Below are 16,791 nucleotides of genomic sequence, written 5' to 3' on the forward strand. Positions count from 1 at the left end.
TTGTTGGGTTACGGGTATAGGGTGGATACGTGGGTTTGAGTAGGGTGATCATGGCTCGGCACAACATTGAGGGCCGAAGGGCCTGTTCTGTGCTGTACTGTTCTATGTTCTAAGGGCAGTGGAAATTTGGAATTCTCTCTCCCAACAAGCTGTTGTGGCTAGTTTTATTGATTTTTCATATACTGTAGTTAAGAGCAATAGAACCAAAGTGGGTAGGTTAAGTTTAGATGCAGGTCAGCTATAATCTGATTGATTGTGACTGCCCTTGACGTCAAGGCAGCATTTGACTGAGTATGGCATCAAGGGGCCGAGCAAAATGAGTCAGTGGGAATCGGGGAAAACTCTCCGCTGGTTGAGTCATACCGGCACAAAGGAAGATGGTTGTGGTGATTGGAAATCAATCATCTCAGCTCCAGGATAGCACAGCAGGAGTTCCTCAGGGTAGTGTCCTCGGCCCAACCGTCTTCAGCTGCTTCATCAATCACCTCCCTTACATCATAGGGTCAGAAGTGGGGATGTGAAATGAAATGAAAATGAAAATCACTTATTGTCACGAGTAGGCTTCAATGAAGTTACTGTGAAAAGCCCCTAGTAGCTACATTCCGGCGCCTGTCCGGGGAGGCTGGTACGGGAATCGAACCGTGCTGCTGGCCTGCTTGGTCTGCTTTAAAAGCCAGCGATTTAGCTCAGTGAGCTAAACCAGTTTGTGGATGACTGCACAATGTTCAGCAGTCCATGTCCAATGCAGCAAGACCTGGACAATATCCAGGCTTAGGCTGACGAGGGGCAAGTTACATTCGCACCACACAATGGCCATCTCCTACAAGAGAGATCAAACCATTGCCCCTTGACATTCAAATGCATTACCATCGCTGATTCCCCCACAATCAACATCCTGGGGGGCGGGGAGTACCATTGATCAGAAACTGAACTGGACATTAATACTGTGGCTACCAGGGCAGGTCAAAAGGTAGGAATCCTGTGGCGAGTAACTCACCTCCCCAAAGCCTGCCCACCATCTACAAGGCACAAGTCAGGAGTGTAATGGAATACTCTCCACTGGATGAGTGCAGCTCCAATAACATTCAAGAAGCTCAACACCATCCAGGACAAAGCAGCCGGCTTTTTGCTTCCCCTCCCACAAACATTCAATCCATTCACCACTGATGAACACTGGCAGCCCGTGTGTACCATCTACAAGATGCACTGCAGGAACTCGCCAAGTTTCCTTAGGAAACCCCTTCCAAACCCATGAAGGCTACCATCTAGAAGGACAAGAACAGCAGGTACATGGGAACACCACCACCTGGAGGTTCCCCTCCAAGTCATTTACCACCCTGATTTATATTGCCGTTTCTTCACTGTCGCTGGGCCGAAATCCTGGAACTCCCTCCCTAACAGCACTGTGGGTGTTTCTACACTGCAGGGATTGCAGAGGTTCAAGAAGGCAGCCCACCACCACCTTCTGAAGGACAACTAGGGATGGGCAATAAATGCTGGCCTAACCAGCATCCCATAAATGAATTTTAAAAAGCAGGCATGAGTGGCTGAATGGCCTATTCCTATATTCCTGAGCCTTCCACTCCAGTTACTGTCGTTCATGACACTATTTGATAACAATATTGATTTGATTAATGCTACTATTCGTTACCACATGACCATTTTGTACATCCCAGTTATTATTATTCTCTGGTTTTATGCTGCTGGTCCCACTCTTTTTAGGGTTTGATGGGACTGTACCCATAGGGCTAACCGATCGCTTCTTCCCACAAATGCTGACTGATCTTTTTCTGTCACAGTAAGAAGTCTTACAACACCAGGTTAAAGTCCAACAGGTTTGTTTCATACTTCTGTCATCATCTGCCTCTTCTGTAGACCTCCAGCGTCTCCAGTCTTTTGCTTCTGGCTATTTCATGAAATTCATGGGAACTGATTTTTAGATGATTGAGCAGAACTCGGATTTATGAACGTGATGGATTTTATACCTCAACTCCACTTTCACGTCATCCCCATTTTCCGCGATTCCCTCAATGCCCACTAATCATACCCGCCTCTGCCTTGAATGTACTGAACATCACAGACCTCTGGGATAGAGATTCAGAGGGAGGAAATAACTCCTCATTTTGGTCCCAAAGGGCTAGCCCCATATCCTGAGACACACCCTCCGTTCTAGACTCGCCAGCCAGACCCTGTCAAGCCCTCTGAGAACTGTAGATGTTTTAATATTACTCTTCATTCTTCTAAATTCTAGGGAATATAGGCCCGTTCTTCATAGGAAACCTCACTCACCCAGGAATCATCCTGGTGCACGTTGATTGATATCTTTATTGACATGGAAATGGGGACACAGCGGTTACATCACTGGAATAATAATTCAGAGAACCAGGCTGGGGGCGGGGGTTCAAAACCCATTATGGAAGCTGATGGAATTTGAATTCAATTAATGAAATCTGGAATTGAAACTAGTCTCAGTAATGGTGAGCAAGGCTGAGATTTTCTGATCCTGATCCATGAAGCCGTCATGGATGGATACTCATAAAAATTTATCTGGTTCACTAAAACGTTTCGGGAAGAAAATCTGCCATCTTTACCTGGTCTGACCTACACGTGATCCAGACCCACAGCAATGTGCTTAACTCTTAACTGCCCTCTGAAACGGCCGAGCAAGTTCAAGGGATGGACAACAGATGCCAGCCTTTCCAGTGACACCCACAACCCGTGAAAGAATAAAATAACCACAACCCAAAGATGTGCAGGTTAGGTGGACTGGCCACACTAAATTGCCCCTTAATTGGGAAAAAAAATAATTGGGACCTCTAAATTTATTTAAAAAGAAGAAAGAATAAAATAAAATATGTTCTAAACACTTTGTATTGGTTTCTTTCTGTTGGGGGAAAATATTAGTCATCTCAACCCTATATTCCCCTTAACTGACCAGAGAACAGGGGCAGCACGTTAGCACTGCTGCCTCACGGCGCCGAGGTCCCAGGTTCGAACCCGGCTTACTGTCCGTGTGGAGTTTGCGGATTCTCCCCATGTTTGCGTGGGTTTCGCCCCCGCAACCCAAAGATGCGCAGGGTATGTGGATTTGCCACGCTAAATTGCCCCTTCATTGAAAAAAATGAATTGGGTATTTAAATTTATTTTAAAAAGCTGACCAGAGAATACTCAGCGTTTCTTTTTGAAGGAGAGCCGCATCCACAAAACCGCGTACGTGCCCCCAGAACCTTACATTACATCAAGTCTTATATATTTTCATTATTTCAGTTATTTGCCTAAATTATAACCCTAATATACCAATCAAAGGTAGACGCTAAATGTACTATTGTCTTTAACCTAATACAATTAATAGCCCTACTACTGAGACTCAATATACATGATTATATTTAACCAATTGCAGCATCTATATGCTTGTCTAATTACAGTATCCAATCACTAACAAGGCAAGTCGCCATGATTCTACTACCCAGTCATCAGCAAACATATATCCATGGTCCTTAACCGTTATCTTGAGCAATGACCTGTGACCACCCCCCCCCCCCCACCCGCTTTGTGGTCTACCAAAGTTCCTCATTGTCCATTGTTCTTCTTGTTGTTTTTTCAATTATCCACAGTTTCACATCTTACAGCTGTCGACATTTTTTTCTCTTCCCTTTCTTAATCAGATCTATCTTTCCTCCTGCGTCCTGCAAGTTGTATTAAGTGTTGGCCCTTAACCGTGTTGCGTATAGAGTTGCTGTTTCCATTTCTATTCTGTCTTCCTGTACCAGCCTCCCCGAACAGGTGCCGGAATGTTGCAACTAGGGGCTTTTCACAGTAACTTCATTTGAAGCCTACTTGTGACAATAAGCGATTTTCATTTCATTTCATCTTGAGGCAGCCATTGGCAGTGCAATGATGGAATAGGCGTGAAACACTTTCACGTAGCTTGACTAACTCTTCAATTGTGGTAAAATCTGAAGACAGCAGAGGCTGACTGCTGAGGAGAGGGCTGTAGTATAACTGCAAATTGCTTTACTGTCAGTTCCAAGATGATTTCCCTGCTGAAGCTTCAAGTGATGTACATGAGTCCGGAAATAGTCTTAATCAGAGAAATGTGCTGTTCAAACCCAAAAGGACAATTCACACCCACATCCACCAAAACACGTTATTGATGCCTCCTTAATGATTTCAGTGGGTGAAAACGTCCTACTTTGCTGATTCCAGAAGAGGATAGGACAGAAATGAAAATTGGACAGCACCTCTGGCAGAGCAGCACCCCCTCAGTACTGGACTTTCTACTGTATTTTCCCAAACTCAAGACGTCCCAAAGTGCTCCAGAGTCAATGAAGTGCTGTTTTGAAGTGTGGTCACTGTTGAACTGTATACAGAACAAATACCTGCAAACAGCAATGTGATAAATTGTTTTGCGGTTTCTGCTAAAATCCATTTCTACAGTCCAAGTTTGTGCATTTGGGAACTTGGCTCTTCTGAATAAAGTATGTGGCTGTTTAGTTGCTGTTAGTGCTATTTGTCTCCTATTATTAATAACCAAGGGGATTGTCAGTATTTTAGTCTCAGGGTGAGGTTTGGTTGAGGAATCAGTAGTGTCCCAGGACAACTGAGAAAATTGCCCTGCTCTTCTTTCAAATCATGCAGTGGGATCACCTACATCTACTGTAGAAGGGGGAGGAGCATCAGTTTAACATCTCGATCGAAAGGCGTTTAATGCTCCTTCTGGAGAATCTGTTTCACTGATTTTTTTATCCAAAGCAATTTATTCATAAAATACCTGAAAGAATACTCCAAAACATTTCAAAATGCTCATTACGGAAAGTGCAATAATAGTCAACGTTTTGTCATTGGCCATGCTAACCTGCCCCTTAGTGTCCAAAAGGTTGGGTGGGGTTACGGGGATAGTGGGTGGGTGAGTGGCCCTAGATAGGGTGTTCTTTTGGAGGGTCGGCGCAGAATTGATGGGTCGAATGGCCTCCTTCTGCACTGTAGGGATCCTATGATTCTGTGAACTGCGATAGGTGTGATATTTACTGTTCGATATACAGTCCAATGCGGTATACAGTTTCCAGCCCCTCAGTGCACTGTGGCTGAAAGACCTTTCCCCATTATACCTTTTCAGTGGCTGCCCCAAGTTTCAGTGTGTTCCTCAGCACATAGTCTCGGACCCTGGAATGTGCCAGTCTGCAACACTCAGCACTCCGTCACGGACAACTCTTTGCGCTGGAAGATCAGCAAGTTCCGGGTGGGCCAAAGAGTGGCTTATCCTCCAGAAACAGTTGACATTTGTCTCGGTGAGAGTCCCTGGGAACAGCTCATAGAGCACAGTGTCCTACATCATGGAGCTGCTCGGGATGAACCCGAACAAAAACCACTGCATCTCTATCCAGACCTTCTTTGCAAAGGTACATAAAAGAAGGAGGTATGTGACCAGCCTCCCCCCCCCCCCGGCCAAGCTGTGCTGAGGATAGTGTGAAATGGTGCAGAGTGTTTGGGTGCGAATGAAGGATCTGACAGGCCCTCCTCGCCACCAGCCAAGCTACGTCTTGTTGCTTGTTGAAAGTTTTGCCGATGAGTCGGGGGACCATCTGACAGGATCCACCAGGGCATTCCGCAGGGCATTGTGAACCTTACGTGCAGATAATTAAATGGCATCAGGTTCCTCCAGAAGTTTGCCAAGAACCTCCTTGTGCTATTTTAAAACGTGGCGAGCATTCGTCCCGAAAAGACACTTATAAATTAATTTTTTTAAAAATATTTTTATTCTCCTTTTCCACATTTTCTCCCAAATTTACACCCGACAATAAACAATAATCAAAACTTATAAATTCATTCTGAACACTAATTTTACTTTGAAAGCAAACTAGAAGGAAGAATTCTCCAAAGACACTTTTGTTTCTTGGTCGAGTGGCCGTCCTTTTAAAGTTCAGAGACACGGAGGGAAGAACAACTGAAAATTCACTGAACACTTCTCTGTGCGGTTTCCTGTGCCCAAGATCAATTTAAGGAACAGCACAATAACGTGACCCTGCAGGCGGCAAATTAACACTCAGAAAGAAACAGCAACCTGCAGCTGAAAAGCAGACTGTGCAACGGGTGTGAGTTAGTCGTTACATTGGAGTATTCTGTGGATTGAACAACCAACTTGTAAGTCCCTTTTCTCTCTGAAACAGAAAAATGTTGAAGGAAAAGAAAATGAACTTTCAGTCAAAGATTTCTGTTTTAATCAATAGATTTTGTTTTATCCCATCAGAAAGGTGACAGGGTTAAAATGCAAATTAATTTATAAGTGTCATTTAAGGAGGAATGCTCCCACAGATGGTGATGTTTTCCACCCTATCGATTACTTTAATGATAATGATCATTTGGATAGTGCCTGGACGGTGTGGATGTGTTTATCAGTGATTCTCAGTTATTGAGTGTGTCCAAGACATAGATTGAAAGATTTATGGATATGAAGGGTAATGAGGATAGTGCAGAAAGATGGAAATGAATCGGAAGGCCAACCACACTCTTGCTGAATGACAAAGCGTACCCGAGGGCTTTAAATACAATTTCCCTCCCTCGTCTCCTAAAGGTGCTGACTCTCACTGGGGTACCGGACCCCATCTCTCCTGAAGGTGCTGACTCTCACTGGGGTACAGGGTCCCCTCCTCTCCTGAAGGTGCTGACTCTCACTGGGGTACAGGGTCCCCTCCTCTCCTGAAGGTGCTGACTCTCACTGGGGTACAGGGTCCCCCTCCTCTCCTGAAGGTGCTGACTCTCACTGGGGTACAGGATACCCTCCTCTCCTGAAGGTGCTGTCTCTCACTGGGGTACAGGGACCCCTCCTCTCCTGAAGGTGCTGACTCTCACTGGGGTACAGGGTCCCCTCCTCTCCTGAAGGTGCTGACTCTCACTGGGGTACAGGGTACCCTCCTCTCCTGAAGGTGCTGACTCTCACTGGGGTACAGGGTCCCCCCCTCTCCTGAAGGTGCTGATTCTCACTGGGGTACCGGACCCCTCCTCTTCTGAAGGTGCTGACTCTCACTGGGGTACAGGGTCCCCCCTCCTCTCCTGAAGGTGCTGACTCTCACTGGGGTACAGGGTACCCTCCTCTCCTGAAGGTGCTGATTCTCACTGGGGTACCGGACCCCTCCTCTTCTGAAGGTGCTGACTCTCACTGGGATACAGGGTACCTTCCTCTGCTGAAGGTGCTGACTCTCACTGGGGTACAGGGTACCTTCCTCTCCTGAAGGTGCTGACTCTCACTGGGGTACAGGGTACCTTCCTCTCCTGAAGGTGCTGACTCTCACTGGGGTACAGGGTCCCCCCTCCTCTCCTGAAGGTGCTGATTCTCACTGGGGTACAGGGTACCTTCCTCTCCTGAAGGTGCTGACTCTCACTGGGGTACAGGGTACTTTCCTCTCCTGAAGGTGCTGACTCTCACTGGGGTACAGGGACCCCTCCTCTCCTAAGGTGCTGACTCTCACTGGGGTACAGGGTACCCTCCTCTCCTGAAGGTGCTGACTCTCACTGGGGTACAGGGTACCTTCCTCTCCTGAAGGTGCTGACTCTCACTGGGGTACCGGACCCCTCCTCTCCTGAAGGTGCTGACTCTCACTGGGGTACAGGGTCCCCTCCTCTCCTGAAGGTGCTGATTCTCACTGGGGTACCGAACCCCTCCTCTTCTGAAGGTGCTGATTCTCACTGGGGTACCGGACCCCTCCTCTTCTGAAGGTGCTGACTCTCACTGGGGTACAGGGTACCCTCCTCTCCTGAAGGTGCTGACTCTCACTGGGGTACAGGGTACCCTCCTCTCCTGAAGGTGCTGACTCTCACTGGGGTACAGGGTCCCCTCCACTCCTGAAGGTGCTGACTCTCACTGGGGAACAGGGTCCCCTCCTCTCCTGAAGGTGCTGACTCTCACTGGGGTACAGGGTCCCCTCCTCTCCTGAAGGTGCTGATTCTCACTGGGGTACCGGACCCCTCCTCTTCTGAAGGTGCTGACTCTCACTGGGATACAGGGTCCCCTCCTCTCCTGAAGGTCCTGACTCTCACTGGGGTACAGGGTCCCCCCTCCGCTCCTAAGGTGCTGACTCTCACTGGGGTACATGGTCCGCTCCTCTCCTAAGGTGCTGACTCTCACTGGGGTACATGGTCCCCTCCTCTCCTGAAGGTGCTGACTCTCACTGGGGTACAGGTTCCCCCCTCCTCTCCTGAAGGTGCTGACTCTCACTGGGGTACAGGGTCCCCTCCTCTCCTGAAGGTGCTGACTCTCACTGGGGTACAGGGTCCCCTCTCCTGAAGGTGCTGACTCTCACTGGGGTACATGGTCCCCTCCTCTCCTGAAGGTGCTGACTCTCACTGGGATACAGGGTCCCCATCTCTCCTGAAGGTGCTGACTCTCACTGGGGTGCAGGGTCCCCCTCCTCCTGAAGCTGCTGACTCTCACTGGGGTACAGGGTCCCCACTCCTCTCCTGAAGGTGCTGACTCTCACTGGGGTACAGGGTCCCCTCCTCTCCTGAAGGTCCTGACTCTCACTGGGGTACAGGGTCCCCCCTCCGCTCCTAAGGTGCTGACTCTCACTGGGGTACATGGTCCGCTCCTCTCCTAAGGTGCTGACTCTCACTGGGGTACATGGTCCCCTCCTCTCCTGAAGGTGCTGACTCTCACTGGGGTACAGGTTCCCCCCTCCTCTCCTGAAGGTGCTGACTCTCACTGGGGTGCAGGGTCCCCTCCTCTCCTGAAGGTGCTGACTCTCACTGGGGTACAGGGTCCCCTCTCCTGAAGGTGCTGACTCTCACTGGGGTACATGGTCCCCTCCTCTCCTGAAGGTGCTGACTCTCACTGGGATACAGGGTCCCCATCTCTCCTGAAGGTGCTGACTCTCACTGGGGTGCAGGGTCCCCCTCCTCCTGAAGCTGCTGACTCTCACTGGGGTACAGGGTCCCCACTCCTCTCCTGAAGGTGCTGACTCTCACTGGGGTACAGGGTCCCCACTCCTCTCCTGAAGGTGCTGACTCTCACTGAGGTACAGGGTTCTCCTCTCCTGAAGGTGCTGACTCTCACTAGGATACAGTGTCCCCTCCTCTCCTCAAGCTGCTGACTCTCGCTGGGGTACTTGACCCCTCCGCTCCTTAGGTGCTGACTCTCACTGGGGTACAGACCCACTCCTCTCCTGAAGGTGCTGAATTTCACTGGGATACAGGGTCCCCTCCTCTCCTAAGATGTGACTCTCACTGGGATACAGGGTCCCCTCCTCTCCTGAAGGTGCTGACTCTCACTGGGATACAGGGTCCCCTCCTCTCCTAAGGTGCTGACTCTCACTGGGATACAGGGTCCCCTCCTCTCCTGAAGGTGCTGACTCTCACTGGGGTACAGGGTCCCCTCCTCTCCTGAAGGTGCTGATTCTCACTGGGGTACAGGGTCCCCTCCTCTCCTGAAGGTGCTGACTCTCACTAGGGTAAAGTGACCCCCTCCGCTCCTTAGGTGCTGACTCTCACTGGGATACAGGTCCCCCTCTGTGGGACTGTGGGTGGAATCCAGAGCCTCTGGAAGAAACTCACACAGGCACGGGGAGAACATACAAACTTTACAGTCGCCCGGGGTCAGAATCGAACCCGGGTGCCTTAACCTGGGAGGCAGTAGTGCTAACCACTTTACCACCTTGCCACCCCATCCGATTGTAACCTCAACCCCACATTCCTGCCTACTCCAATAACCTGTTGTCCCCTTGTTAATCAAGAATCTATCTACCTCTGCCTTAAAAATATTCAAATACTTTACTTACTCTGTCTTTTAAGGAAGAGAGTTCCAGAGACTCGCAACACTCTGAGAGAAAGAAATTCCCCTAATCTCTGTCTTAAATGGACGACCCCTTATTTTTAAACAGTGACCCTCATTCTAGATTCTCTCACAAGAGGAAACATCCTCTCCACGTCCACCTTGTCAAAATCCCTCAGGATCTTAAATGTTTCAATTCAGTAATTTCTTATCTTCTAAAGTCAACTTGACTCATCTATGCCTTTACCAGTACCCCAACTCCTACGAATTACGCTCAACAATCATCACCCAAACCATCACCAATCAACCATCATCCCCCAACCATCATCCATCAACCATCAACCCCCAACCATCATCAATCAACCATCATCCCCCCAAACTATCAAACATCATCGCCCAACCAGCATCACCCAACCATCATTCCCCAACCATCATCACCCAACCATCATCACCAAAACCATCATCCCCCAACCATCATCACCAAAACCATCATCCCCAACCATCATCACCCAACCATCATCACCAAAACCATCATCCCAAACCATCATCACCCAACCATCATCACCAAAACCATCATTCCCCCAACCATCATCCCCCAACCATCATCCATCAACCATCATCCCCAACAATCATCCATCAACCATCATCCCACCAACCATCAACCATCAACCATCATCCCCCAGCCATCATCCCCCAACCATCATCCCCAGCTATCATCCATCAACCATCATCCATCAACCATCATCACCGAACCATCATCCCCCATCTATCATCCATCAACCATCATCCCTCAACCATCATCCCCCCAACCATCATCCATCAACCATCATCCCCAACAATCATCCATCAACCATCATCCCCCAACCATCAACCATCAACCATCATCCCCATACCATCATCTCCCAACCATCATCCCCCAACCATCATCTCCCAACCATCATCTCCCAACCATCATCCCCCAACCATCACCCATCAACCATCATCTCCCAACCATCATCCCCCCAACCATCATCCCCCAACCATCATCTCCCAACCATCATCCCCCCAACCATCATCCATCAAGGATCATCCCCCAACCATCATTTCCCAACCAACATCACCCAAACATAATCTCCCAACCATCATCCATCAACCATCATCCATCAACCAGTATCCATCAACCATCATCCATCAACCATTATGCATTAACCATCATCCCCAACCATCATCCATCAACCATCATCCATCAACCATCATCCCCCAACCATCATCCCCAACCATCATCCCCCAACCATCAACAATCATCCATCAACCATCATCCATCAACCATCATCCCCAACCATCATGCATCAACCATCATCCCCCAACCATCATCCCCAACCATCATCCCCCAACTATCATCCATCAACCATCATCCATCAACCATCATCCATCAACCATCATCCATCAGCCATCATCCCCAACAATCATCCCCCAACCATCATCCCCCAACCATCATCCATCAGCCATCATCCCCCAACCATCATCCATCAACCATCATCCCCAACCATCATCCCCCAACCATGACCCCCAACCATCATCCATCAAACATCATCTCCCAACCATCATCCATCAACCATCATCCACCAACCATCATCTCCAACCATCATCCCCCAATTATCATCCATCAACCATCATCCCCCAACCATCATCAATCAACCATCATCCCCCAAACATCATCCCCAACCATCATCCATCAACCATCATCCCCGAACCATAATCCATCAACCATAATCACCCAACCATCATCCCCCGACCATCATCCATCATCCTCCAACCATCATCCCCCAACCATCATCCCCCAACCATCATCCATCAACCATCATCCATCATTCCCCAACCATCATCCTCCAACCATCATCCATCAACCATCATCCATCAACCATCATCCCCCAACCATCATCCTCCAACCATCATCCCCAACCATCATCTCCCAACCATCATCCCCGAACCATCATCCATCAACCATCATCCATCAAACATCATCCCCCAACCATCATCCCCCAACCATCATCCATCAACCATCATCTCCCAACCATCATCCTCCAACCATCATCTCCCAACCATCATTCCAAACCATCATCCCCCAACTATCCTCCACCAACCATCATCCCTCAACCATCATCCATCAACCATCATCCCCAACCATCATCCCCCAGCCATCATCCATCAACCATCATCTCCCAACCATCATCCATCAACCATCATCCCCAACCATCATCCATCAACAATCATCCATCAATCTTCATACCCCAACCATCATCCCCAACCATCATCCATCAACCATCATCCCCAACCATCATCTCCCACCCATCATCTCCCAACCATCATCCCCCAACCATCATCCATCAACCATCATCCCCCAACCATCATCTCCCAACCATCATCTCCCAACCATCATCCCCCCAACCATCATCTGCCAACCGTCATCCCCCAACCATCATCTCCCAACTATCGTCCCCCAACCATCATCCCCCAACCATTATCCCCCAACCATCATCACCCAACCATCATCCATCAACCATCATCCCCAACAATCATCCATCAACCATCATCACCAACCATCATCCATCAACCATCATCCCCAACCATCATCCATCAACCATCATCCATCAACCATCATCCCCTACCATCATCCGCCAACCATCATCCCCCAACCATCATCCCCCAACCATCATCCCCAAACATCATCCATCAACCATCATCTCCCAACCATCAACCCCCAACCATCATCTCCAACCATCATCCATCAACCATCATCCCCCAACCATCATCCCCAACCATCATACATTAACAATCATCCCCCAACCATCATCCCCCAACCATCATCCTCCAACCATCATCCCCCAACCATCATCCCCCAACCATCATCCATCAACCATCATCCTCCAACCATCATCCCCAACCATCATCCCCCAACCATCATCCATCAACCATCATCCCCCAACCATCATCTCCCAACCATTATCCCTGAACCATCATCCATCAACCATCATCCATCAACCATCATCCCCAACCATCAACCCCAAACATCATCCATCAAACATCATCCATCAACCATCATCCATCAACCATCATCCACCAACCATCATCCCCCAACCATCATCCCCCAACCATCATCCCCAACCATAATCCATCAACCATCATCCATCAACCTTCATCCCCCAACCACCATCCATCAATCATCATCACCCAACCATCATCTCCCAAATATCATCCCCCAACCATTGTCCCTCAACCATGATCCCCCAACCATCAGCCATCAACCATCATCACCCAACCATCATCCATCAACCATCATCCATCAACCATCATCCCCAACCATCAACCCCCAACTATCATCCCTCAACCATCATCCATCAACCATCATCCATCAACCATCATCCCCAACCATCATCCATCAACCATCATCACCCAACCATCATCTCCCAACTATCATCCCCCAACCGTCATCCCCAACTATCATCCATCAACCATCATCCATCAACCATCATCCATCAACCATCATCCATCAACCATCATCCCCAACCATCATCCCCCAACCCATCATCCCCCAACCATCATCCATCAGCCATCATCCATCAATCATCATCCCCTAACCATCATCACCAACCATCATCCATCAACCATCATCCATCAACCATCATCCATCAACCATCATCCCCCAACCATCATCCATCAACCATCATCCATCAACCATCATCCATCAACCATCATCCATCAACCATCATCCCCCAACCATCATCCCCAACTATCATCCATCAACCATCATCCATCAACCATCATCACCGAACCATCATCCCCATCTATCATCCATCAACCATCATCCCTCAACCATCATCCCCCAACCATCATCTCCCAACCATCATCTCCCAACCATCATCCCCCAACATCACCCATCAACCATCATCTCCCAAACCATCATCCCCCCAACCATCATCCCCCAAGCATCATCTCCCAACCATCATCCCCCCAACCATCATCCATCAAGGATCATCCCCCAACCATCATTTCCTAACCAACATCACCCAACCATCATCTCCCAACCATCATCCATCAACCATCATCCATCAACCATTATCCATCAACCATCATCCATCAACCATTATGCATTAACCATCATCCCCCAACCATCATCCATCAACCATCATCCATCAACCATCATCCCCCAACCATCATCCCCAACAATCATCCCCCAACCATCAACAATCATCCATCAACCATCATCCATCAACCATCATCAATCAACCATCATCCCCAACCATCATCCCCCAACCATCATCCATCAACCATCATCCATCAACCATCATCCCCAACCATCAACCCCAACCATCATCCATAAACCATCATCCCCCAACCATCATCACCAACCATCATCCCCCAACCATCAACAATCATCCATCAACCATCATCCATCAACCATCATCCATCAACCATCATCCCCCAACCATCATCCATCAACCATCATCACCGAACCATCATCCCCCATCTATCATCCCCCCAACCATCATCCATCAACCATCATCCAACAATCATCCATCAACCATCATCCCCCAACCATCACCAGCAACCCATCATCCCCATACCATCATCTCCCAACCATCATCCCCCAACCATCATCTCCCAACCTCATCTCCCAACCATCATCCCCCAACCTCACCCATCAACCATCATCTCCCAACCATACTCCCCCCAACATCATCCCCAAACCATCATCCCCCAACCAACATCCCCCAACCATCATCCAATCAAGGATCATCCCCCAACATCATTCCCTAACCAACATCACCCAACCATCTCTCCCAACCAGCATCCATCAACCATCATCCATCAACCCTTATCCATCACCCATCACTCCATCAACCATTATGCATTAACCATCACCCCAACCATCATCCATCAACCATCATCCCATCTTCCATCATCCCAACCACCATCATCCCCAACCAGCATCCCCCAACCATCAACAATCAGCCATCACAACCATCATCCATCATAACCTCATCAATCAACCATCATCCCCCAACCATCATCCATCAACCATCATCCCCCAACCAACATCCCCAACCATCATCCCCAACTATCATCCATCAACCATCATCCATCAACCATCATCCATCAACCATCATCCATCAGCCCTCATCCCCAACTATCATCCCCCAACCATCATCCCCCAACCATCATCCATCAGCCATCATCCCCCAACCATCATCCATCAACCATCATCCCCAACCATCATGCCCCAACCATGACCCCCAACCATCATCCATCAAACATCATCTCCCAACCATCATCCATCAACCATCATCCACCAACCATCATCTCCAACCATCATCCCCCAATTATCATCCATCAACCATCATCACACAACCATCATCCCCCGACCATCATCCATCAACCATCATCCTCCAACAATCATCCCCCAACCATCATCCCCCAACCATCATCCATCAACCATCATCCATCAACCATCATCCCCCAACCATCATCTCCCACCCATCATCTCCCAACCATCATCCCCCAACCATCATCCATCAACCATCATCCCCCAACCATCATCTCCCAACCATCATCTCCCAACCATCATCCCCCCAACCATCATCTGCCAACCGTCATCCCCCAACCATCATCTCCCAACTATCGTCCCCCAACCATCATCCCCCAACCATTATCCCCCAACCATCATCACCCAACCATCATCCATCAACCATCATCCACAACAAACATCCATCAACCATCATCCCCCAACCATCATCCATCAACCATCATCCCCAACCATCATCCATCAACCATCATCCATCAACCATCATCCCCCAACCATCATCCCCCAACCATCAACAATCATCCATCAACCATCATCCCCTACCATCATCCCCCAACCATCATCCCCCAACCATCATCCCCCAACCATCATCCCCCAACCATCATCCATCAACCATCATCTCCCAACCATCATCCCCCAACCATCATCCCCCAACCATCATCCATCAACCATCATCCCCCAACCATCATCCCCAACCATCATCCATCAACCATCATCCCCCAACCATCATCCCCCAACCATCATCCTCCAACCATCATCCCCAACCATCATCCCCGAACCATCACCCATCAACCATCATCCTCCAACCATCATCCCCAACCATCATCCCCCAACCATCATCCATCAACCATCATCCCCCAACCATTATCTCCCAACCATTATCCCTGAACCATCATCCATCAACCATCATCCATCAACCATCATCCCCAACCATCAACCCCAAACATCATCCATCAAACATCATCCATCAACCATCATCCCCCAACCATCATCCACCAACCATCATCCCCCAACCATCATCCCCCAACCATCATCCCCAACCATTATCCATCAACCATCATCCATCAACCTTCATCCCCCAACCACCATCCATCAATCATCATCACCCAACCATCATCTCCCAACTATCATCCCCCAACCGTCATCCCCAACTATCATCCATCAACCATCAACCATCATCCATCAACCATCATCCATCAACCATCATCCATCAACCATCATCCCCCAACCATCATCCCCCAACCATCATCCCCCAACCATCATCCATCAGCCATCATCCATCAATCATCATCCCCTAACCATCATCGCCCAACCATCATCCATCAACCATCATCCCCCAACCATCATCCCCAACCATCATCCCCCAACTATCATCCATCAACCATCATCCTTCAACCATCATCCATCAACCATCATCCCCCAACCATCATCCCCAACCATCATCCCCCAACCATCATCCATCAACCATCATCCCCCAACCATCATCTCCCAACCATTATCCCTGAACCATCATCCATCAACCATCATCCATCAACCATCATCCCCAACCATCAACCCCAAACATCATCCATCAAACATCATCCATCAACCATCATCCATCAACCATCATCCACCAACCATCATCCCCCAACCATCATCCCCCAACCATCATCCCCAACCATAATCCATCAACCATCATCCATCAACCTTC

General features: G+C 48.9%; 1 protein-coding gene across 2 annotated transcripts in view; it reads left to right on the plus strand.

Annotated features, from left to right (window-relative positions):
* The first annotated feature begins 6,043 nt into the window (after positions 1-6,043).
* The window catches only part of LOC119954183 (junctional adhesion molecule-like), a 42,042-nt gene continuing 31,294 nt past the window's right edge, over positions 6,044-16,791 (plus strand). For both annotated transcript variants that reach the window (XM_038779174.1, XM_038779175.1), the window contains exon 1: positions 6,044-6,141. The gene's annotated coding sequence lies outside the window, so the exon portion shown is untranslated. The remainder of the gene's footprint in view (positions 6,142-16,791) is intronic.

The sequence above is a fragment of the Scyliorhinus canicula genome, chromosome 19 (assembly GCF_902713615.1).
Source record: "Scyliorhinus canicula chromosome 19, sScyCan1.1, whole genome shotgun sequence".
Classification (NCBI taxonomy): domain Eukaryota; kingdom Metazoa; phylum Chordata; class Chondrichthyes; order Carcharhiniformes; family Scyliorhinidae; genus Scyliorhinus; species Scyliorhinus canicula.